The sequence below is a fragment of the Mauremys reevesii genome, linkage group 5 (assembly GCF_016161935.1).
Source record: "Mauremys reevesii isolate NIE-2019 linkage group 5, ASM1616193v1, whole genome shotgun sequence".
Lineage (NCBI taxonomy): Eukaryota > Metazoa > Chordata > Testudines > Geoemydidae > Mauremys > Mauremys reevesii.
Window position 1 is genome coordinate 48,669,484 of NC_052627.1, and position 25,124 is coordinate 48,694,607.

Genomic DNA, 25,124 nt, shown 5'->3' on the forward strand with positions numbered 1-25,124 from the left:
GATTAGCAAACCTCATGGATCTGCCAACTTAAGAACAGAATTTCACATAGTAGACTCAATATTGAAAGAACATTCCATATATAATCAAAATGGCAACCATTATTATTCCTATGATGTTTAGCTAATGGATTGCAGCTTTTATGAGTAACCAGCAGTTTAGAAACTTGGCGATGATAGACAGTGGACACAAAATCCTTACTTTAATCCTCTTTTTTCCCATTAAAATTATGACCAGTGTAGAATATTATGATAGAAAAGTGATTTTATAATGCTTTTGTGAAAATCAATTTTAGTAATATAGAGTTATGCAAAGCCACCTTCTGCTCATCTGAGCAGGAAACTTAATATTTTTACATAATGAAGAAAAATCATCTACAAACTAACATTTGTAATATAATGACCTTGTTTTGTGTAGTCTAGAAAATAACTTCTTAAAATGTGAAATATTAACTTTTCATGAAGCAGGGCTTTTTTAATAAATTAGTAAACAAAGGTATATTACATCTTGTAAAATGTATATTTACTAGTTACTGGTGGCTTTTTATTTTTCTGTATAAGTTTGTTTCCTGTGCCCTTCAGCTATTAAATGAGGGTCTGCCCTGAGGCTACGCTCAGTTCATGTGGCAGATCTGATTATTTTAATATGATACAGGAAGAATGTGGTTGCTTTATATTAGCATTGGTTGTGTTCTTTACATACATCTTAGATGCATTACTTTTTCTGGTCTTGGGGTAGATTAACTGAATTATTAAATATAGTAAAATATGTGTTTGTACATATAATACTCAGAACAAAAGCAATTTAAGCATTGCAAACAATTTTTCACTATTTAATTTTCAAACAAATTTGCTTCAGCAGAGCTTGTGCTAATTTGTGTTTGCTTTTCACAAGCATTTGTACAATTCACTTTTTACTAGCACAAAAAGTCACAAGTAGTAAATTTTAATCTCACTCACTTTGATACTTTCTGTAAGCAGTCACAATTGAAAATTTATCATAAATCATGCTTATGTAATCACAGAATTGAAACATCACATTCAAACTAAATAACCATTTACATTTCAGATTGGAAGGAATAAAATTTTTTCACAAATAACTGAATTTATAATAATGAATAGGAGAAAAACATAATTTCTTCATGAACGCTTTGGGAACAAAGAAATACCAATCAAATTATTAATTTTTAATCATTTGCTAGGCTCTAATTACCACGTCACTGTGTAATATGGAGATGCTGAAAAATGTGCCAATAACAATAATACTAAGCATTCATATAGTTCTTACTCCTGACACCTCTGAATAGGTTTATGAGGAGTAGTATGCCCATTAGGAAGATGGAGAAACAGAAACAAAAGATGAAATAACTTGCCCAAAGCCGCACAGTGAGTCCATGTTAAAGCTCCGATTAGAGCTCGGGACCTCCTATCTAGATTTTTTAGCTTCAGTGGATGAACTACTGAATAATTTTCAAATGAAAATAGAATTTTGTTTTTATTTTTGCTCACTGGAACAAAAAAAATTAAAAAAAAACAGTTTGTGTCAAATTAAATGTTTGGGGGGTTTATTACTTTTTTCAGTTTTTTTTACTTAAAAACAAATAACTAAATTTTAAAATGAAATGTTTATAAAACAAAAAGTTGAAAATATCAAAATGAACGGTTTATTCCTTTTTGAATTTGTTCTCATTTTTTATTAAGCGCAAGCTATTCACCAAATTATACCCAAATTCACAAACAGTTTCTGTTGCCCTCAAACTGCATTCTTCAGGGAATTTATTATTTGACCAGAAAAAAAAAATTCTACCTACTCCCAAACATCTGTAGCTTCCCAGATTTGATAGGTACAGTTACCTAGTATGTGCAATATACCATTGTTAGTTTAAGAAATACTCTGAATATTGGCAATGTTATTTAGCTGTCAAAGACAATACCAGGTCCTAGTGCCTTTACCCTAATTTAGTAGCATTTAACATTACAAGTAATCAGACTAGCTTTGATGAGACTAATCAGGGAATGAGTTCTGTTCAATCAGAGCTCAAATCAATGAGAGTGAGGGTATCAGAATCTGTCCATAAGGCAATGGGCAATTTTTAAAGCATCAGCACAATAATGAAGCCTCCTATTGGACTGAGTTAAACAACATTTTTTGTTATAAACATTGCATGTGCTTTTCTAAATAGACACCTATCATATAAGTAGAAAGATTATCATTCAAAAGCATGCACGTCAAACTATATACTGAAGTTACATCATCTACATTCAGATACAATGTGATGCTTGAAACACTTTGAAAATCTAGCACTAGATTACTAAGGCTACTAGCATGACTGGATGCCCACACTAGCACCCAAATTATGCTGAACAAAAAAGAGTTCAATATTGAATAATGGCATAGCTCAATCAAAGACACACTTTTCTATTGCAATGTGTATTTTAAATTGGCATAAAATGTAACTCCTTTCAGTTAACAATCCTTGGGTATATAATGTGCATGCCATTATACTGCCAGGTGGTAGAGGAGGTGCATGAAAAGCAATTGAAGACCAAAAATCTTGAGTGACAAAAAGTCTGAGCTTTAATTGTTAATATTATATGGTTTCAGTGTGAAATTTAGCGATTTTTGTTCAAAGTACGTGAAGTTTACCCCACTAAAAAAGCAGTTATTCTTTCAAAAGAATATAACACACAACTTGCATGTAAACACAACAGTGAGACAGTCCATATAAATGTCCATGCGCCCTACTATTACACTGTGCAGAGGAAAAGCCAGAAGGATTATTTTACATCTGTAGTTCAAAATGAAGAAGTGGGAGGAAAGGGAGAAATTGATACTTTGTTCAAAGCACTTGAAGAATATTATGCTACTAAGAAAATTTGAGTACAATATAGTCAATACTGAAAAAGAAAATTCCTCCCTCCACCCCCAAAAAAGTTTGATTGGTTTGTTGTAGACCAGAGAATATTCACTCATTTTGTTAAGTATGTATTTTACAGATAGTATAATTTGGATTAGAATTATAAGGTGAATGGTGAGGTAAGGAGGATGATGATGTGAGCAGAATACAGCTCCTTCAATATTTGACTATATAGAGGGCAACAAACTCAACAATGACAATTGGAAATGCTGATAAAGAACATTTAATTAAATCTATATCTATGCATATAGATATGTCTGTTAGGCTCTAGAGTGAGTGGGAAACCCCATGTTTCAAAATACACGTTTGCAGAAATAAAAATACCAGTGTTCTTGCACAATGAAGTGCAGCTCCTGCTGTTTTTGCTGGGTTTCCAGGATCTCTAACAAGAGGTCCTGAATTTGCCTCTGTTACTCTTCCTGTTGTTGGCTTGCAGCCATCAGATGTAGAACACTTCCATTCTGGTTATAAGGCTGGATCTCTCTCATGAGGAGGGCCAGTGATTATAGCCTCCCGGCATCACTGTTGAACCAACCCTCTAATGGGAGGTGGTCTTGGGATCCCACTTCTAGTACCAAGTTGTAAGTGGTTCCATTCACTGCTGTTGCACCCCCTTACATCAGGATGTGACATGGCAAGCACTCTTTTGCCTCAGTTTACAAGGTGTGGCAGCCAGCCTGTAGAAGGGTGACTTCTACTGTATACACAATTGATGGTGGTTATTTAAACATTTAAAGACCAACTTGCAATGTGGCTCTCTATGTATCTTAAACAATGTAAAAGACAGACACTTTATCACAGCATATTAAGTCAAAGTCCTGGGATTCTGGTTTAACATGGCAGAGTACCTCCACTGTCCCAGTCTCACTTCAGCACTGCTGGCTCCCTGTTGTTCTCTGTAATCTCCTGGCCCTGGTAGGTACTTTGAGGACTAAAATTCACAGGTAGCCCAGCCTGAGTGAGCTTTCATTAGGCAAAAGACTGTGCTGATACCTCCTGCAAGGGGCCAACAATGCCTGATAGATGCTATCACATGATCAAACTTGTAATCTCTTCAAATAATGAAATCAAGATTGTTTGACAAAACCGGTTTGGGGTAAAACCATGTTTCTAGGCATTAATTATATTCCTATACTTTAATTCTTTATTAATTGAATCCTGTATCAGCTTTTCTATTTTACCCAGATCAATGTCAGGCTAACCAGCCTATAGTTACCCAGTTCATCCTGCTTGCCTCTTTTGAATATTGGAACAACATTTACACTCTTCTAGTCTCCTGAGATTTCCCTGGTTTTGCAAGATTTATTAAATATTAATATCCACGAGCCAGGCATCACAACCAACACTTTTAGGAGTCTTGGGAGCAAATTATCTGTCCGACTGAAAAGTGTTCATATGAGAAGTGTAGATGCTGCTTAACATCCTCCTTTAGTTGTTAATCAACTGGAAATTATATCATGGTTCTTTTCAAATGCTTAAACTATTTATCAAATGCTTTGGCCTTGATTGCATCATTATAATCCTCAGTTGTACTGTCCCCATCCAGTAATGAGGCTGTTTCATGTAGTACATATAGGATAATATCATGAGGACTCAAATGCATTGATCAGCCATAACTTCAAGTTAACAAAGCTTTATTTTTAATGTGATTGTATATATGCATTTAGGGAGAGATTCTCCCTTCCACTATGCCACCTGTATAATGGCATGTAGGAGCTGCAAAATTGTGCAGCTGGTCAGGGGAGAAATCTCTTGGTGCAGGCATTGTTTAGAGCTGCTTACCGTTGTTGCCCCTTCAAAAGCCTGGTGTAGGGAATGGGGACAGGAACTAGAGGGTGGCGTGTTGAGATGGAAGGCGGTAGGTCTGTATTGCTGTGCACTATAAGGAGACTGGGTGCTGCTGTCATAAGAACGGCCATTCTGGGTCAGACCAATGGTCCCTCTAGACTAATATCCTTCCAACAGTGTCTGGTGCCAGATGCTTCAGAGGGAATGATCAAGACAGAACAATTATCAAGTGATTCATCTCCACTCATCCAGTCCCAGCTTCTGGCAATCAGAGGTTTAGAGAAATCCAGAGCATGGGGTTTCATCCCTGACCATCTTGGCTAATAGCCACTAGTGGCCTATCCTCCATGAACTTATTTACTCCTTTTCTGAACCCATTATATTTTTGGCCTTCACAGCATCCCTCAGCAATGAGTTCTACAGGCTGACTGTGTACTATGTGAAAAAGTATTTCCTTATGTTACTTATTAATTTCATTGTGTGATCCCTGGTTCTTGTGTTATGGGAAGGAGTAATTAGTGCTTCCTTATTCACTTTCTCCACACCATTCATGATTGTATATATTTTCATAACCCCTCTCAGTCATTTCTTTTCTCAGATGAACAGTCCCAGTCTTTTTAATCTCTGCTCATATGGAAACTGTTCCATAGCCCTAATCATTTTTGTTGCCCTTCTCTGTACTTTTTCCAATATTAATATTTTTTTTCTCTTTAGACCAGGGCAGCGGGAGGGGGACCCAAAACTGCAAGCTGTATTCCAGGCGTGGATTTATATAGTGGCATTAGTATATTTTCTATCTTATTCTTTGTACTTTTCATTATGGTTCCTGACAGTCTGTCTGCATTTTTGATTGTTGCTGCACTGTGAGCAGATGTTTTCAGAGTACTATCCAAGATGATGCCAAGATCTGTTTTTAAGTGGGAACAGCTAATTAATTCTCCATCATTTTGTATGGATAGTTGGGATTATGTTTTTCCAATGTGCATTACTTTGCACTTATCAATGTTGAATTTCATCTCCCATTTTTTGCACAGTCACCCAGTTTTGTGAGATCCCTCTAACTCTTTTCAGTCAGCTTTGGGCTTAACTATTTTGAGTAATTTTGTATCATCTGCAAAATTTGCCACTTCACTGTTTTGCCACTTTTCCAGATTGTCAATGCGTAGATTGAGCAGCACTGGGTCCAGTCATCTATAGGCAGCCTAGGACAGGCTGCTCTAAATTAGAATAGCTTCTGCTTTGAGTTACTTAAGTTATACTAGGGACTGTCTTGGTCTCCAGAGCAACACAGAATTCTCAAAGTACAAAGACATCTTTGCCCCACCTCCCACTGGATTATGGGTCAGAGCTTAAGGTCAGAATGGATCACCAAACCGTCTAGTCTGATATTCTTTATATTACCGGCCCCCACAGCCATTCACACTGTAAACCCAACTATGAGTTCTGTGCTGTGAGAAATCGTGGGACAATAACTTTTTTAAAGCCACTTGTATAGGCATAGCTTATCAGTTCAAAAGTTGAACCCAAATGATATGGTTCAAAACACATGCTATTGACAAGTCAACAATAATTAACCAACCCATTAGAAATCAGAAGTACAACCAGAAAACCAAAAAGATACATGACAAGTCTGAAAAAATACTGCCAAAGAGTTAGTAAATAGTAGGTGGCTCTGTCTTTTTAAAATTCAGATGGCAAATGAAAACCAGCAACTGTGAATTTCAGCACATAGAAAACATATTGCAGACTGCATTCATATACATCAGTGGGGAGTTCCATACAACTGGAGAAAAGACGGTGGTAGTCAAGTTCTGCAAGGCATACCTGAGTACTGAATTTTGCCTATTTGATTAAGAGGAAGAATAATTCTGTGACTTGCCAGAAAAACAGACTAAATATTTCAGATTTGACAGGAGAAAAAGGCTTTATTTATAATTGTTTTACTTTAATAGTTATAAAGTCGTGAATGAAAGCAACAATGAAAATTGTATGCATACTGAAGAAGAGACAATGGAACAAATGCAACAGCAGTATCTTAAAAGAACAAAAGTAGTAATTAAGAAGCACAGTAACATTCTCACTTCAGCAACCAGGGTCACTTTTTCTGTTGGTTTCTGATAAAGATGTACAGATTGGAGCTATGCAAAATGCTCACCAGTTAACACAAAACCATATGAAAAAATCTTATTTTGGGTGATTCATGACAAATTAATCTCAGAACATATTTTTGGACTGCTTAGTGGATCACTTCCCTTATCAAGTAACCACTTCAGAAACAAGTAAAGTTTGTGAATGCATATCATTTTTATGAGAAGCCAGGACATCTTGATTGAATTTCACCTTGAGATTTTTGGCTTGTTCTGACAAATTTGTTTTAAATTTCAAATCAGTCCATGTGGATCAAGATTAAAGATGTTCACACAGCAAACTGTGAGCTTCTGTGACTTCCATTGATCTAATAGTGATGTGTATATTTTGGTATATATGACGGCTTATGCAGTGGTCACCATTGCCAAAATAAAATAAATATTCCAAATACTCCACTATGTCTGAACTACTGCAGTTATTCACAGGTCTGTGTACCACTGTGTTGGTAAATAATGACTTTTTAATGGTAACCATTGTAATAATAAAGGTTTATGACAAGCTGTTGAATAAAGATGGTTGGCTGACTCACAAACTGCCTGTCGGTACTCATGTTTCACATTCCACAGGCTGTCTATTCAACATCCTGCTCGCTCATCTAGCAAATCATTTCAATTAAAAAAAAAAGTCTTTGACAGACTATCAGTGAGTGGGTTCAGATTTATGCCAGCTGAGGATTTGTCCCTTTGTGCTTTATTTTTCAGGTTGCAGTGTAAGTCATTAACAGCAGTGCTTGAAGCCTAGAAACATTTTTTTAATTGGTGTTGATGTTTTGTTTTGGTTTTTTTCAATTGTTGGCTTAAAAATTACTTTACTTGACTTAAGCTATTTTGTACAATGGTTTTAGACTGATTTGAAACTATGGGGTTTGAGTAACTAGTGCCAGTTTATTATTCATTTTGATTATTATGTTGTCTCTATTTTAAGCTCCGAGTTTTGACCATTCTTCTGTAAGAAAGGTGGGATGAACACCTGAGCTTCTCGGTGTTGGCCTAAATAAGATAAACACAAGATGTTATCTGGTTTGCTGATGCATATAGAGTCTTCTTGCAATCTGCTTAAGTGCAGGAAAGCTACAAGCACTTGTAATTGAATCTGGCTAATTGTATTTTTAAGGGGACTCATCCCTCACATAATATTTGGGGTTAAAGCTGGTCTCAGACTTGATAGGGATGCAGCAACCCCATGAGTATGTTCAGCCTGGTAGCCAGCCCTAGACTATCTTGCTTTCTTCTCTACTAAGTGGCACTGTGGGAGGTGGTGTGGCACAGAGTTCCCATCATTCCCTGTACATAAATATCGATATACTGTCACTATTAAAGTAATTAATAATAAATAAAACAAAGAAATATAAAAATTGTACTAGTATAGATGTGGAGGAACAGACCTGTCAGAACAAAAGTATCACAGGATTGGCTAGAATCAACCATGTTCAGATATCAAAATGCCACACTAAACAATGGAAGATTACCCTGCACTATGGCAGATTAATTTGTTTATTTAAAAAAAAAAGTTTAAGAGGGAATGGCAATTTTAATAGCACTTTACTACTTTTTTTTTTTACATTTTCAAAATTTTTTAAGCAATTAAATTATGCTTTCACGAGTCTGGGTATTTTTTTTCTCATTCTTTTTAGAGATGGTCTGAATTTTCTCTTATGGGTAATAGTAATATTTTGATTGTTTTCAGCTTGAATCAGGATTTTAAAAAAAAATAATCAAGAATGTTAAGATTGAAAAATGTTACCAAAATTTCAGCTTGGTAATATCAAAAAGAAAAATTTCCATTTCAAAATGAAATATATTTTTGTTTTTAAATGTCAATTCAAAATTAAAATTTGTATTTCCTAACAAAAAATAAAATAAAACTTTCATTGGATGAAATCACATTTTCTGATAGGAAAATGTTTCAATTGAAAAATTTCTACTTGCTCTATTTTTTAAGTGGGTATTGATGAAAATGTTCACAATAATACATGAAACAATGTGAAATATTTACTTTCATATCAAAAACATATGCAAATTAGACTTTTAATTTTTTTCAACATAGAAGCCTTCCTTATTCAGTAGACAGCCCCATTATTCATGAGGAAAGGAACCCCCATTTCCTCAAAAACTTAGTGTAACTAAGCAAAATTTTATCTACAGTGGTTCTATTTCTGAGATATTAATGAAATGTGTAAGCCTTCTCCCACTTCTGCATTTTGATTAGTTTTAATATTTTTATTATGAATTTCTCAAACCTCTTCAGTCTATTCCATAATGATAACTTAGGTACACAGAATGAGTATTTTAAAAACTTTTGGAAGGTTTTGCTTCTCGGGTATATGTATGGAATATAAATGCCTACAAAACTCAGAGGTAGAGTTTTAATATGAATAGATTTTAATATATAACTTAGTAAATATTTGTCAATGTTTATATTGTGTTCAATTTACCAATATGTGTAATTCACATTTTTGATCTAAGACCCTAAAACTTACCTCACCCCCCACAAAAAAAATAAAATAAAAAAATAAATCCTTCAACACAAAGTATTGCGCATGTCTGTGACTGGTCACAATAAAATTGAAAAATAAAAGGTGACAGATGTTCAGCACTTCTGAAAACCAGGCCTCTTATTTAAATACATAGTTATAAAGTTAAATTTAGGTACCTATTTTCAAAGATTTTTTTTAAAACCTAAAAAAAATCCTCTAGTCTGAACTCAGTCTACAGTATACATCATAAACATACAACTAGGTTAAAGTCCTTTCTGACAAGGGATCTAGAACTTGCATAGAACATCCCCCCACCCCTCCCCAGTCACTCTGTCATTCAGTTTCATAAACACTAACATCCATCAAGTACACTTCTTAAAGTGGGGGGGGGCTTGAAACTCACTTGAGGCCACTATTACTCCCTAAATAATGATCAGAAGAGGTATAATTAAAGATGTGTTAAGGTAGTGTGGCAAAGTTCCTCCTCTCCTCTAGTAGGTCCTGTGCTTATTGGTGGATTTCTTCCCCTCAGTGGTTTTCCCCTTGGATGAAACCCATAGTCTGGATCAACTACTCCTATGTCTGATTAGGAGTAGCGGGGTTAGGGGGGAACCTGGGCCCACCCTCTACTCCGGGTTCCAGCCCAGGGCCCTGTGAATTGCAGCAGTCTCTATAGTGCTACTTGTAACCGCTGCTTGACCGCTACAGCTCCCTGGGCTACTTCCCCATAGCCTCCTTCAAACACCTTCTTTATCCTCATCACAGGATCCTCCTGGTGTCTGATGCTGCTTGATTGTATGGTATTTTCCTCAATCCTCCAGTAGTACCCCCTCTCAGTTCTTAGTTCCTTGTGTCTCTTGCTCCCAGCTCCTCATGCACACTTCTTTTCTCTGGCTCCTCCTCCCTAGACTGGAGTGAGCTCCCCTTTTTATACCAGGTGCCTTGATTAGCCTGTCCTGATTGGCTGCAGGTGCTCCAATCAATGTAGCGCTCTCCGGTGCCTTCTAGAAAGTTCTTAATTGGCCCCAGGTGCCTTGATTAGCCTGGAGCAACTGCCATTTTGGTTCCCATGGTACTAGGGATTTGCTTAGCCTGGAGCTAACATACCTGCTCCTCAGTACTTTCCTGTAGCCATCCGGTCTAGCTCCATCACAGTAGATAGCAAAAATGAAAGTACCTGAATCACAGATTAGAATGAAAAACTACAATGGAAGATAATCCCCACTATTTTTGGATTATCCACATGGGTCTTCTTGTATCTTTTTTGAATTTTCTTTTGCTGATTTAGACACTGTATCTCTGCTAGCAGAAATTTCTCTCTAGTCTGTGCTATGTACAGCTCATGTATATTTCTAAAACTGGCAGCAGGGAAAAGCAAAGGAGATGGTTCTCTGTTTCTGACAGTGACTGACTGAACTATTGAATACCACCATCTACTGGTTAATAGAACATCATGGGATGAGCATGGTTCTCAAATGATCAGAATAAACAAAATACTTTCTGCCAGCTATTTTCACTTATGATGGAATACCTACTAATGCACAGGAAGGAAGACACATGGTTATTTGCAGTACACGTCAGTTTGCATTGATTCCATGGATATGAATTTTGCTACAATTGCATATATTTAGTTCAACATTTTTAATGTGAGACCTGAACATACACTTTAAAGAAACTAAGTGAATGCAGTGGTGATGTGTGAAAGTAATGAGCACTGGTTAAATCAGGGATACTCCACACAACAAAAATGTTTGGTGGCCTCAGAGTGCAGCCACCAACCAACTCTAACTGTTACCTGATCTGCTTAAGAGACCTTGTGTGATGTTTGTCAAATTATGTACGTCTACGTGTATTTAAGAGTGGTAGCCGTGTTCGTCTGTATCAGCAAAAAACAACGAGGAGTCCTTGTGGCACCTTAGAGACTAACAATTGTATTTGGACATAAGCTTTAATGGGCTAGAGCCCACTTCGTCAGAAACATGAAGTGAAAAATACAGGAGCAAGTATAAATACATGAAAGGATGTGGGTTGCTTTACCAAGGGTGAGGTCAGTCTAATGAGAAGGGGCGGCTCTAGCTTTTTGGCCGCCCCAAGCAGTCATGCGCGGGAGGCGCCCCGGAGCCGCGGGAGCAGCGGACCTCCCGCGGGCATGACTGCAGAGGGTCCGCTGGTCCCGCGTGGCTCGGCTGGACCTTCCGCGGCTGCGGATGGCTCGCGGGTCCGGCAGCTCCACTTGAGCTGCCGCAGTCATGCCTGCGGGAGGTCCAGCCGAGCCGCGGGACAAGCGCCCCCTCCGCAGTCATGCCTGCGGCAGGTCCAGTCGTCCCGGGGCTCCGGTGGACCTCCCGCAGGCATGACTGCGGCAGGTCCGCCGGCCCAGCCTGCCGCCCCCCCGCGGCAGTACGGGACGCCCCCTAGATTTTGCCGCCCTAGGCACCAGCTTGTTTTGCTGGTGCCTAGAGCCGCCCCTGCTAATGAGATAAATCTATTAACAGCAGATTACCAAGGGAGGAAAAATAACTTTTGAAGTGGTAAGAGAGTGGCCCCTTAGAGACAGTTGACAAGAAGGTGTGAGTAACAGTAGGGAGAAATTAGTAATGGGGGAATTAAGTTTAGATTTTGTAATGACCCAACCACTCCCAGTCTTTATTCAAGCCTAATCTGATGGTATCCAGTTTGCAAATTAATCCACTTCTACAGCTTCATGTTGGAGTCTGTTTTTGAAGTTTTTTTGTTGAAGAATTGCCGCTTTTGTGTCTGTTATTGAATGACCAGAGAGACTGAAGTGTTCTACTGGTTTTTGAATGTTATGATTCCTGATGTCAGATTTGTGTCCACATCAGGAATATAGCATACTTTCCACAATAACACTGCTAGCAGTGTTGGAACCAATTTTCAGATATAGTTATGACTGGAAATGTTAAACATATACTATTAAATGAAATGGAGGGGGAAAAAGCATTGAAAATTGAGAGGTTTGAATGTTGCTTGGACTTTTAAAAATGGTATAATATTTCTAAACAAATAATTAAATAGAAAAAGTCAGCCAAGCACACGCTTTTCAGAACTTTGGAAACCCTTTTATTCTACAATTGGGCATTTTGAGCAATGAGAATGAGGACACCAATTTAATGGTATCTTTGGTGTGGCAAAATGAGGACTGCAAAATGAAGAATGAAAAATTCATGGTCACTGTCATTTACTTGGCTAATCAATAAGGGCAGCTCAGAGGAGCTGGGTAAGTCAGACATATCCTAGTGTGAATGGAAACAATGCAATTTAAAGGAAGGCTGATGTCATGGTTAAGCCACTTTAGGGTATGTCTACATGGCACACTCAGCCTGGATATGTGGGACTCCAGCATACGGAGCTGGTGTTTCCAAGCCTGTGTTTGAGAGATCTTCCTGTATTTTAGCTCTGGGCAATTGTGCAATTATAGTGTTGGTGTATCAGATGTGCACCCATCCTGGTTGCAGCTGGCTGGGGAGACCTGGGGAATAACTCAGTCTTCAGTGGAACTGTGATAAATGAAGGGAGGAGGGATAGCTCCCTTTTATGGACATCCAGCCAGCCTGTTAGCTGTAAAATCCCTCTTGGTGTCTGTTATCTGCTTGCTTTACCTGTAAAGGGTTAACAAGCCCACAGGTAAAAGAAAGGGAGTGGGTACCTGACCAAAAGAGCCAATGGGAAGGCTAGAACTTTTTAAAATGGGGGGGAAAAGCCTTCCCCTTTGTCTGTTCTCCAGAGAAGGAGACATGGAGTAGTAATGCTTTAAGCAGGAATGCTGTGTAAAACTTGAACCAGCTATAAAAAATCATCTTCCATACCTAGAAGAAATCTTTGAACAAGGAATGTTTAAATAGATGTGATCAGGTTTATTTCTTTATTTTTGGCTTGTGGATCTCCTCTGTGCTAAACCCCAGGTGCTTTTTGTTTGCTTGTAACTTTTAAGCTGGATCCCAAGAAAGCTATTCTTGGTACTTAATTTTTGGAATTGCTCTTTTAAAATCTAGCAAAAGTCTCAGTTCCAGATGTATTTTCCTCCTTTTTGTTTCTAATAAATTTTGCTTTTTTTAAGAACAGGATTGGATTTTTGGGTTCCTAAGAGGTTTGAGAATGTTTGATTAGCTGGTAGCAACAACTAATTTCCTTTGTTTCCTTTCTCAGCTCTTCCCCGGAGGGGAGTGATCAGGCTTGAGGGTACCCCACAGGGAGGAATTCTTAAGTACTCCTTCCTGGGCTCAAAGGGGTTATTTTGCATTTGGGTGGTGGCAGTGTTTACCAAGCCAAGGTCAGAGAAAAACTGTAACCTTGGAAGTGTAATGCAAGCCTGGAGTGGCAAGTATTATTTTTAAAATCCTTGCGGGCCTCCATCTTCTGCACTCGAAGTGCCAGAGTGGGGATTCAGCCTTGACAGGAAGTATACAGTCAGTTTACAGCTGCTGAGGATTTGGACTAGTATATTTTGTTTGGTGACAGTCTAGAATATTTGTAGCAGTTTAATTCAATGTTTTTGCAAATAAAGTTCTAGCTGATTGAATTAATCTTCTTTTGATGTAAAAATGGGGGATTTCTCTTCTCTGTGAATGTGTATCTATATAGATATATAATATACTTTTACTTTTAAAAGTAAAAGTTTAATTCCTACCTGAAGGGCCCTCCCCCCCAAAAAAAGAAAAAAACATGAAAATCCACAGCCATAAGAGGACATTTCTTTTTTATACATGATTAGACAGTTCCTACCATTAAGTATTTTACAATAATACTTGTTTCTCTGATACTGCTTCATTATCACGGTTTGTTTAGAATTTGTGAGTAACCTCTAGGAGGCAATTAGGCAGTGAGTGCCATCCTTTGGGGTACCAGTTACCACTGCCACGGCTTTACCAATCGAGGCACAAAACAAAGGTGTCAGACACTTCAAGATAATGACTTGGTAAGCAAAAGCAAGTATGTTGTCAAGGCTTCGAGAATATGTGTGGCACCAAGGGTTGACAAATTGCCAAAGACTATCTTGACTGAGAACCTGAAAGAAATGTTAGCAAGGAAGACTTTAGGACAGAACAGTGAGGATGAGGCTAGAGAAGGCAGTCACCCCCAGCATATTAGATCTAAACTGAGATAATTAAATATTCCCCCAGTAAGGGACACAGGGCAAAACTGATGTGTTATAAGGTAAATGCAGAACCTGGGAACAATACACGCTGGCCGAGAAAGAGATCAGGCAACTCTAATTACTTGTTCTGTGTCAGTTGCGTGCACCATTAAGACTAAACAGTGAAAAACAGATTACAGAGACACTGTCAAGTTTACAATCTTATACTGTATAAATTCTCTTCAGATCCTAGTAATGCTATAGAAAAATATATTTATCTCTATTTAGTCTTTTTTTTATATAATCTATTTCACTTTCTTATTTTCAGTGCTTCAGTGTTTGGATTTCAAATCCTACACGGGAAATATTTTGTTTTCAGGGGCGAGGGGAGTTGTGATGCACCACCAAATTGGATAATTAAATTTGCTAAAACTAAACCAGTTTGTTGTTCTCAGGGGAAAAACTGATGAGCCCAGTCTAGTTTTGTGAAATATATGAGTTTTAGGGAAGCCAATGTTATCTTGTTATTACCCTTAATTAGTGTTCTTGTTTGTTGAGATTTTGAGATCTGCATTTTGTTGGGATGCATATATTTGTCTTCTCTATCTTCTTCCATCTCATGAAACTTGCATGATCCAAATACAACACATAGAAAGTTTAGTTCCTCCCATTTTGATAGTATTTACTTCCTATATCTGTCATTCACCACTGACATATATTTTTGAATTTTATGAAATTTTACTTTGGCATCCTCTCCAATATCATTCCAGCTCTGGGCTGCAAACTACGTCTTGGAGTCTGTCATATTCCACCTCTTCCTATAGCTTGCCGCTTACAGAATGTACTATTATGCAGTTCAGTAGCACCAAGACATGTTGTCAATATGTCCTCATCTGTGAACCAACAACTCTTTGTACCAGTGGTTGGCAACCTTTGGCAGGCGGCCCATTAGGGTAATCCGCTGACGGGCCACAAGATATTTTGTTGACTGGGTTTGTTGTTCCCGGTCAACGGGAGCTGTGGGAAGCAGTGGTCCACAGGGACATGCTGGCTGCCGCTTCTAACAGCTCCCATTGGCCAGGAACAGCGAACCACAGCCACTGACAGCTGTGGGGGGGGCCATGCCTGCGGACAGTCAAGATAAACAAAATATCTCGCAGCCCGCCAGCGGATTACTCTGATGAGCTGTATGCTGAACATTGCCAATCCCTGCTTTGTAGCATTGGAATCTCTTAAAAGGCCACTTGAGCGAAAGAACAGGTGGGCAGGTCTGTGAGGTAACTTTGAAATCAGTAGTGTGATAAGCAAGATTAGCAGAGAGTCAATATGTGCTTTGAGAACTACTTCACCAACTTGCCCCCTCTGGGAGATGACAAAACTGACTCCAGGAATGAGCCTTAAGAACTCTTGGTGGAGCGCTCCAAGATCACCTCTTTTGGAGGACTTTTCTTTTTACATAAAGTTCCATAAAGGAAGTGAAAATAAAATGTACAACTGAATCCATCAGTGGACTGCAATAGTCAATCTGACTGCAAGCAGCTGAAGCTTAGATGCATTTATTGATAACTTATTCTTTTCTATCGCTAATAAAGCTTGTGCTGTGGAATTTCATTATTTTGTGTATGGAAACAGTGTGTGTGGAATCAGAGCTGGCATAAATAAATCTAAAATCACTGGCAGAACCATGAGATTGGTGCTACTGCACAGCTTTGTTTCTGAGGGTTAGGTGGGGAAGGATTAACAACTGCCTATATAATTCCTAACTGTGGGAGTCCTGATCCCATACATTTGGCATCCACCCTGAAGTGATTCTGAAATTAATTCTTCTGTATCTTAATTATTTTCTGTGATTCAAGTACATTATTACAGGGACCAGTTTTTAATTTTTCCTGTCTGCCACTCAAACATAGGAGTTTATACCCCTACCTTGGGTGGATTTTACCTATTGTTGACAGATAACTGAGAGGCCTATCTCTGATTTACACTTTAACACCCATATTGCTTGTTCAGCCAATGAAATCTCCCTGAATTTGAAATTCCTTGCAAATGAATCTCCAGTTAATATCTTAAAAGAGACCCTTATGCTCCTTCACTCATCATGGTGGTTCACACTAGGAATGAAAACTTCCCCACACAGCCACAATTAATTGTATCTAGCAAATTTTTCAGGCACCCACCTTGTGAAAATAATTGGCTTCCTATCCACTACGTTCACACCACTAAGTGCACATGGTGGGCTTTCAGACTTTGGGCAGTAAGATGATTCTTTGGGACATCTGCATACTTATCTAAACCTTTTTAAATAAGAGAGTCAACTTCTTCCCAATGTTCTGCTGTAGAAGTGGAACTGACTCATTTGTGATGGGGGGCCCAGATACAGTTGGCAACATTTAAACATGATTTCCAGGGGACATTTATCCTTACTAGTAGGAAAGCTCTGTCTACATGCAATCTGATTAATTAAAACATTTATTAGTATGTAAGATAAGTATTATCCACTATTGTAGAGAGGTAGAAACAAAGACAGAAGAGATAGGGACCAGATTTTCAGAAACACTCAGCAATTCCTGTCATTCTCAGTAGGAGCTGCTGGACCATTTAGTGCTTTCAGTTAAGTGTCTAAATGGGAGAAAAAAAAACCTCTTGACAATCTGATTCCAGTTCTGGGTGATGAGCACTTTTGAAAATGGGGTCCTGAACAACTTGAACTAAGGCCACAAAGGGAGTCAAGTGCAAGGCTGGCATGAGAATGCCAAGATAATTTGCTCTCAATTACACATTTTAAAAAGTTTCCTTCTCACATTTTGAAGATGCTGCTCTAGTTTGACCTTTGTTTGTGGTTATTTCTTGGTTGGTTCTGTCGAAGAAAAACTCAGTTCTCGCTTTTTGTTTGGGTGCAGCAAAATCAAATAATTTATTATTTCTCCAGTAATTACAATGGAGGGAGAGAGTGCCATAGGACACAGGGTCCTGGACAGGTCTCTCAACTGGTAAACAATTACATCAAGCCTTTATACCTTTGTTACAGACAAGCTTAGACAATCATGGAGACAGTAAAAAGCAACAAATACATTTTGTTTATACATAAGCTTTTCTGCTATCTTACTAGAAAAAGCAAGACTGCACATTGCAAGGTCGTAATACTTTCACACAGTTCACTCTGTCTTACATTATCTTGCTTCTACAAATCTCATGTCATAAGGGTCACAGTATGGCCTGACTTGCTAACTGACTAACATGCATTAAAATCCCCTTCAAATCCTTATTAATTCTTTCCTTGCTTCCACAGTTCCAAGAACGGGTAACAATGGGTGAGGGAGAAGAGAATAGAAAAAAATGATAAAGATGTAGTACACAGCAGTGGATGTCACTTTTTTGTGGCTGTATTCTGACGTGGGTTGCTCCCAATCTTTTCTGTTGAATCTGTTCCACTGTGTATAAATAATTAAATATTCATTGGAGCAGGGGAACTAGACCCTGAGCATATGTCTACTCTGACATTTAAAAAAAAAACCATGGCATTGAGTCTGAGATCCAAGTCAGCTAACTGACACTCACAGGGCTCTGGCTGCGGGGGCTAAAAATAGCAGGGTAGATGTTTAAGCTCAGACTGGAGGCTGGACTTTGACATTCAACCCCCTCATGGGGTTGCTGAGCCCGAATGTCTACACTGAAATTTTTAGCACCATATCCTGAGACCCACAAGCCCAAGTCAGCTGATCCAGGCCAGCTGAGGTTGTGCTGTGTATTTTTTTATTTCTAGTTAGATATATCAATTGATCAGTTGGCTCACCTACAGAAAGCCAACTGGGTGGGATTTTATGGTAGTTGCAGTCCAGGCAGCACCACAGTTCCCAGGCAAATCCCAATAGCTGTGCCCCGAAACTTAGAGGGCTCATGCAGAGGTTTCACAGGTTCTATAGGCCAGACATGTAGTAAGAATTGAGATTGTGAATAACCTATGGTCGGTGGAGCACATAATGAGAGACTTTAAGTGATCAGTTTATAAAATTAGTATGTGTTCAAGGCCATTTTTGCAAGGATAATGGCTTGAAATTTCATTTAAAAAATAAAGCTTCATTCACCCTTTACTTTTGCAGGTACCCAAAATCATGAATGGGGTCAGAGTGTTTGTGAACTTGAAATGCTGTCTCTAGTAATCAGTATGGGAGAATACTAGAGCTGCATAAAATTGTATTTATGAGTTGATGAAAAAAATTCTACTAGCACTGCTATTGAGAGAATGATGAATAAGAAATGGAGTTGTTGTTTTTTTAAATCTACAATTCAGTTGCAATTATTCATTCCAATTTACTTCACAATCCCTGTCGCTGTTGTTTTTTGTCTATGAAGTTCATTCATAGACAGGTGCTTGTGTGTCAAATGATTTCTAATTTCCTATATTTTGGAGATCTGCAATTTTATTTGCTGATTTTACAGCACACTCCAAGTTGTTCAATGCAATGACAACTCCTCTGTTCATGCCTTCTTTCATTGCTCAAGAATATTATTTTATACCACAAGGTTAATGCTCCCTAATGTATGCAGATCTCTATATTACACCTCCCACGTATGCCTCAACTTCTAACAGTGTAAAAAACAGCATCATTCAGTCTAACTGTGCAGTTCCCATCACATCAATTTGATAGGAATGTTACCCTAGGTGACCATTAAAGGGAAGACTGAATTCAAAATGAACATATTGACTTTCAAGGTGCTTAACTATGTCTCCTGAATAAATTTCTGACTTACTAACCCGTATCTACCATGGCTGATTTCCAAATTCCTTAGTGGGAATATACTTCAATTTGTATGTCTGTTTAAAAAATATTGAAGACTTTTTTTTCACTTGGTTTCAGTAAAGACTTTGTTTTCACATTTATCAGATTTCTGTGAATCTTCAACTCTGAGCCTTCCAATCAAAATGAATACCTGATATTTAAACAGAGTAAGTTATTCTTTAACCTTTTTTTTCTTGGTTATAGAACATCTGCTTCAGTGTTATATAACGTGTGTATTCAAACAATTTTTTTATAGTTATCACTATATTTCATCTACATTTCCTGACCCCTATCCTAGATCTGTGAGAAACCCCAATAGGCCAGGTATATTGGATGTATATCCAAGATTCCCTTGCTTTTCCGTCTAAATAACAGCAAAGGCAATTTGATTTATTGAATTTAAAGATAAAGCAAATCTTTGTGGGTTAGAAACATTAGTGCAGGGCTCTGGTTAACTTCTTCTCTACTTCCAGAGGCTATGTGAACTCCTGATCCATAACACAACTACTTAATATTTGGGAAACATAGATAGGAGGGTTTTATTTAGAGTGAACTGGAAACATATAAATCAGGGGTCGGCAACCTTTCAGCAGTGGTGTGCTAAATCTTCATGTATAGGCTCTAATTTAAGGCTTCGCGTGCCGGTAATACATTTTAAGGTTTTTTAGAAGGTCTCTCTATAAGTCTATAATATATAACCAAACTACTGTTATATGTAAAGTAAACAAGGTTTTCAAAGTCTTTTCAGAAGCTTTATTTAAAATTAAATTAAAATACAGATCTTATTAGTTTAGTGTGATCCTTGCCCTTGTTTTTCCTTGCTGAGTTTTCCAATGTCTGGTGGCACCTATTTAGATACTTTAAGCTGCACACAGGCTTCTGAGCAATCAGTTGTTAACCGGCTGGATCCCCAGATCGTCAGCTGAGGTGAGTGGAGCTGGCGGCTGGTAGGGCTGAGCAGGGCCGGAGACCTGGACCCTGTCTGGCAGGGCGCCTGCGCTGGAACTCCAACTGGAAGCAAGGTGAGTGGGGCTGCGGCGGGGACCCCAGCTGGCAAGGGGCCAGCAGCCAGAACCCCAGAGTGGCAGCGGGCTGAGCGAGTCAGCCTGCCCAGCTCTGGGGTTTAGGCGATGGGCTGAGCGTCTCCACCCATCCCCACTCTGGGGTTTCAGCCACCGGCTCCTGCCAGCCGGGGTCTCAGCCCACTGCCAGCCTGGGGTTCCTTCACCCAGGCCAGCAGCGGGCACTGAGAGGGACATGCGGCGGGACTCCGGCTGGCAAGGGGCCAGCAGCGGGAACCCCAGAGCAGCGGCAGGCTGAGCGGCTCAGCCCTCCATGCGTGCCACCAAAAATCGGCTCATGTGCCACCCCTGATATAAATAGATGAGACATAAAACAAACATCCCAAACTGCTGTTCCTGTTGAAGATCCCATAGTACTTTTAGTACTCCCCCCCTCCCCCGTTCCAATGCTGGTAATTACATTTTTCCTACCTATTTTCCCCTGGAGTTTAAGTTGGATACTTTCCTTTCCTAAATTATTATGTAGTTTCTCTGTATGCTGTTGTATAGGTGACACATTTTGCCAAATAGATCTTTGTGATTCAATGGAGAGTTAAGTGATTTCTTTATATAGGCATTTTGGATTATTTTGGGTGAAAGGTACTACATAAATAATGGACACTATTTTCTATGATATAAATGAAAACATTACTGTGTTTTGACCATGTTTGAATAGGTGGGCATTTATGATATCACACTGCACCAGCTGAGTACTGGTGTGGATTGTATTTAATGAACTATTAACAGCACAACCATGAGAGCATGCTACAGTGTGTCTCAGATCTAGTAACTACAGTCACTCTTCTGTAAACAGTGGTGATATTCAGTTGCAGCTGTGTAATTGTATTTATTTCAGAGGAGGAGTTGGAGTTTCATAGCTTATATCTATTGCTAGCCACGGAGACCTTAAAACTGATAAGTTCAAGAAGCAATGGCATGAAGTCAGTCAGTTTGATACTCACTAGCCCAGAAGCAACATGTTAAAGGTTATACTCATTATGTCACACTATGTCTAGGAGGCTGGAAGTTACAAAATGTCAGATAACAATTAATGTGTAGCAATGATGATACTAATGAATAGTGGCAAAGAATGCTGGTTTTGATTCACTGCAAATGACACTACTGGACATGTTTTAGTAAACACAGAAGGAAAGGTGAAAAAGGGCTAGTCTGCCAAAAACCATTTCATAGTCCCAGATTATCTTTTTTCTCTTTAAAAGTGTATTTAATGCTAAAACTCCACCTGATCTATCAGCCAGATTTGAAAAAAGTTGGTTCTATAATTTTAAATTTATGTTAACATTTGGCAGAAGTTTTTTAATCAGTGTATCCTTAACTAGGTTGGGAGATAGCTTGAACTGCTAAGAACTTTAGTTTGAGTACCACTAAACTAAAACATGGTTGATCATAACTAATACTGTAAATTACTGTATTCAGAGAGCTACAAAAAACAAACCCTCCTCTACAAATAAAGAGAAGAAATGTTCTGGGTGCATAAATGTGTTTTCTTTCATCATGTTTCAGCAAGATTTTAATCTTGTACCTAACTTTAAGCATACGAGTAGTTTCATTATCTTCAACATGAATCCTTATGGGCTAGATCAGGGGTGGGCAAACTTTTTGGTTTGAGGGCCGCATCGAGTTTTGTAAATTGTATGGAGGGCCGGTTAGGAGAGGGAGTTATGGCCCAGCATCCACCTCCTATCTGTCCCCCTCGACTTCTGCCCTATCCACCCCCCCGTTCCCTGACGGTCCCCCCAGGACCCCTGCCTCATTCACACACTCCTGCTCCCTGTCCCCTGGCTGTACACCACCCCATCCAACTGCTCCTCTCATTCCTGATGGCCCCCTGGACCGCTGCCCCATCCAACCACCCCTTCTCCCTGTCCCCTGACTGCCCCCGGAACTCCAGCCTCTGACTTTCTCCTGCCACCCTGTCCACCCCCACCCTTCCTGACTGCCCCTCCAGACCCCTTCCCCCATTCAACCCCGTTCCACCCCCAACCCCTATCCACACCCTCACCCCCAACCACCACCCCGAACTCCCCTGCCCTCTATCCAACCCCCTCTGCTCCCTGACCCCTTACTGCGCTGCCTGGAACACTGGTGGCTGGCGGCATTACAACTGCACCACCCAGCTGGAGCTGGGCCACACCGCCACCACCACCATGCAGCACAGAGCACTGGGTCAGGCCAGACTCTGCAGCTGTGCTGCCCCAGGAGCTCACAGCACTGCTGCCCAGATCCTTTCCACAGAAGAGAGTGAGAGAATCCCACTGTAGAATACCCTGCATCGTGGTGCAGAGGTGAGAGTTAAAGCTCCTGCCCCACTTGACTTCAAGAAAGGGAGCTGCCTAAATGCTAGCCAATAGAAAATGCTGAGTACAGGAGGGTGGCCTCAGGCCCCTAACTCAAAGGAAGTTAGATGCTGCCCTTCACGTGGCATTTGTGGATGTAAACCCTTTCTTGAAGTCAAGTGGGGCAGGAGCTTTAACTCTCACCTCTGCACCACGATGCAGGGTATTCTACAGTGGGATTCTCTCACTCTCTTCTGTGGAAACCGTTCTACATTGTATAAATAATTAAATAGTCACTGGAGGACAAAATGGAACCAGGGTCTCCCAGGTGAATGCCTACACCGCTAGGCTATAGAGTTGTTCTTTCACTCTTTGGCGTAATGAATATTGGAATATTTATACAAACTGGAAGAGCTTCAAGCGGACACACTCAGAACAAGGTACAAAACCTGGATATGAGTCATCTGTTCAACATCAGGTAGGTTTGAATCCCCACTCTATATCTCCCACCTGATGGTTGAGTTCTCTATCCACTTTGACATATTTTTTTTAAATAATAAAATAAAAAGAAAACTAATCTGTGAGGCATACTCTGAACGCATGTGCCAAATTGGGCCCTGCAGGCAAGACAAACTGGGGTATGGCTACTTTATGAATCCTGCTGGGGTTTATGAGTGAGCTAGTTGCCAGACATTAGGACCTACACAACAATAAGCATGTTCTCTAGCAAGAATTTAGGGAATTTTAGGGGTTAGGCAGCAGCTGAATGGGGGATTTGAGGATCTAAATTTAGGATGTAAGGGGCCTAAATCCCTTTAAAGATCTAGCCCCTTCTGCTTTAAAGTTAAGATGTGCTTAAATACTTTCCTTGCTTTGGTATTTTTGTTAAAGATGATGTCAATTACTTTCAAGCTTTACATAAATCTTAGATTTTAAGCCAAGTTTGAGGTTTCTAGCTTAACACCAAAAATGATGAGAAAGTTAGGTGCAGCTAAAAATGGTGGTAGTGGATTTCAGCTGAAAGTTGGAACTCATTTCTAACTGTAATGTAACAGCACCCATAATAATATATGTTGAGAAATGCTTAATTAAGTTGCCAATCCTGTAAGATAAATAGTTTATAAAGAAAATTATATAGTATCTACAGTGATATCTTCAGTATTTCAGTCTGAGACTGTTACAGCAAAAATAATAAAACCTGAAAAATATGGTTTTCTAACGCTAAAAGATACTTAATGTCATCGCTGCTGCTCTATTAATGAAACAAGAAATGGGCTTGAAGTAATGGCATTCTAAAAACAAAGTTGATTTACAGGGAAGTGTGATACATGAACAATTCACAATATTTTTTTAAAAATAATCTGTCTTTTTATAATTGGTCCTGGGGAAAGTGTTACTTATTAATACTTAGGTTCTTAACAAACACAACCAAAACCAGTCAATAGCAAATAATATTAAAATGGACATATTTGCATATGAAAACAATGTCTGAAAACACCACTCAAAATTTAAAGACTATAATTAGTTAGTTTTTACAAACATCCCAATAAAGTTACAACTACTCATATAAAATTCTGTTAAGAACCAGTTAATCCATTAATGTTTGATTGTAGTTTTCAGGTATATATTTTCCAGGTTACAGTATTTCATAGATCATAATGCAGTCTGCAACCATTTACTTAGGTACTTAACTTTACTGCTATGAGTAGTTCCACTGAAATCAAGTGCATAAAATGCCTGCAGGTTTGGGGCCCTAGTCTGAATTATTATGAGCTCAATTATCATGCTCTTAATCAGGCAAAAGTTCACGGTCTTCAGCTAGGTTGTGCCCTTTAATCATTAGTGCATCTACTTAATTGAGGAACATGTATATTCAGTATCTACAAATATATATATGGAGTTCTGAAAAAAAGATGATCATTCCAAACCCTCCAAACAATCTTCTATCCCCTCTTGCCTCACTTTTTTCACCTTTTAGAATCAAGGCTAGGTTGGTTAATTGTAACTAGTCACATAACTCATGCGATTTTGGTTTTAGTTCCCTGATCGGCTGAAAATACGCAGTGTGTTCAAAGTTGCTAGAAGACACAATTTTATCTCATTTGCCATCAGGAAGTGGCTGATTTTTGTCTACTCTTCTTGAATCACAAAAAAAGGGAGTCACTGAGCGCTGCAGCTCATGTGTAGGTGAATCACTTAGTTCTCCAGCCCCAAAGATAATGCAGAATTTGAAGGTCAATTCATATGCTGAAGATGCTGGGATCAGTACATAGGTCCTTCTCAGAGGTAGAGAAAAAAGGACATCCCCAGGTGAGGGATTATTGTGGGATGTGTGGGGACAGGATCACATGGCCTTGTGGGGTCTTTTCTTCATTTTAGGTTGTTCATATGTATGCATATTTCCATTGTGGTTTGACTCACTTACTGTGTGCTTGTATGCAGTTTGGCTAGATTAATGTTTGCATTTTAAAAAAAATAATCTAACTATAGAATACAGGTTGTAAAAATCAGTAAAGCTGTGGGTATACTGTCAAATCATTGTGGTAAACAGCTGCCTAATGTG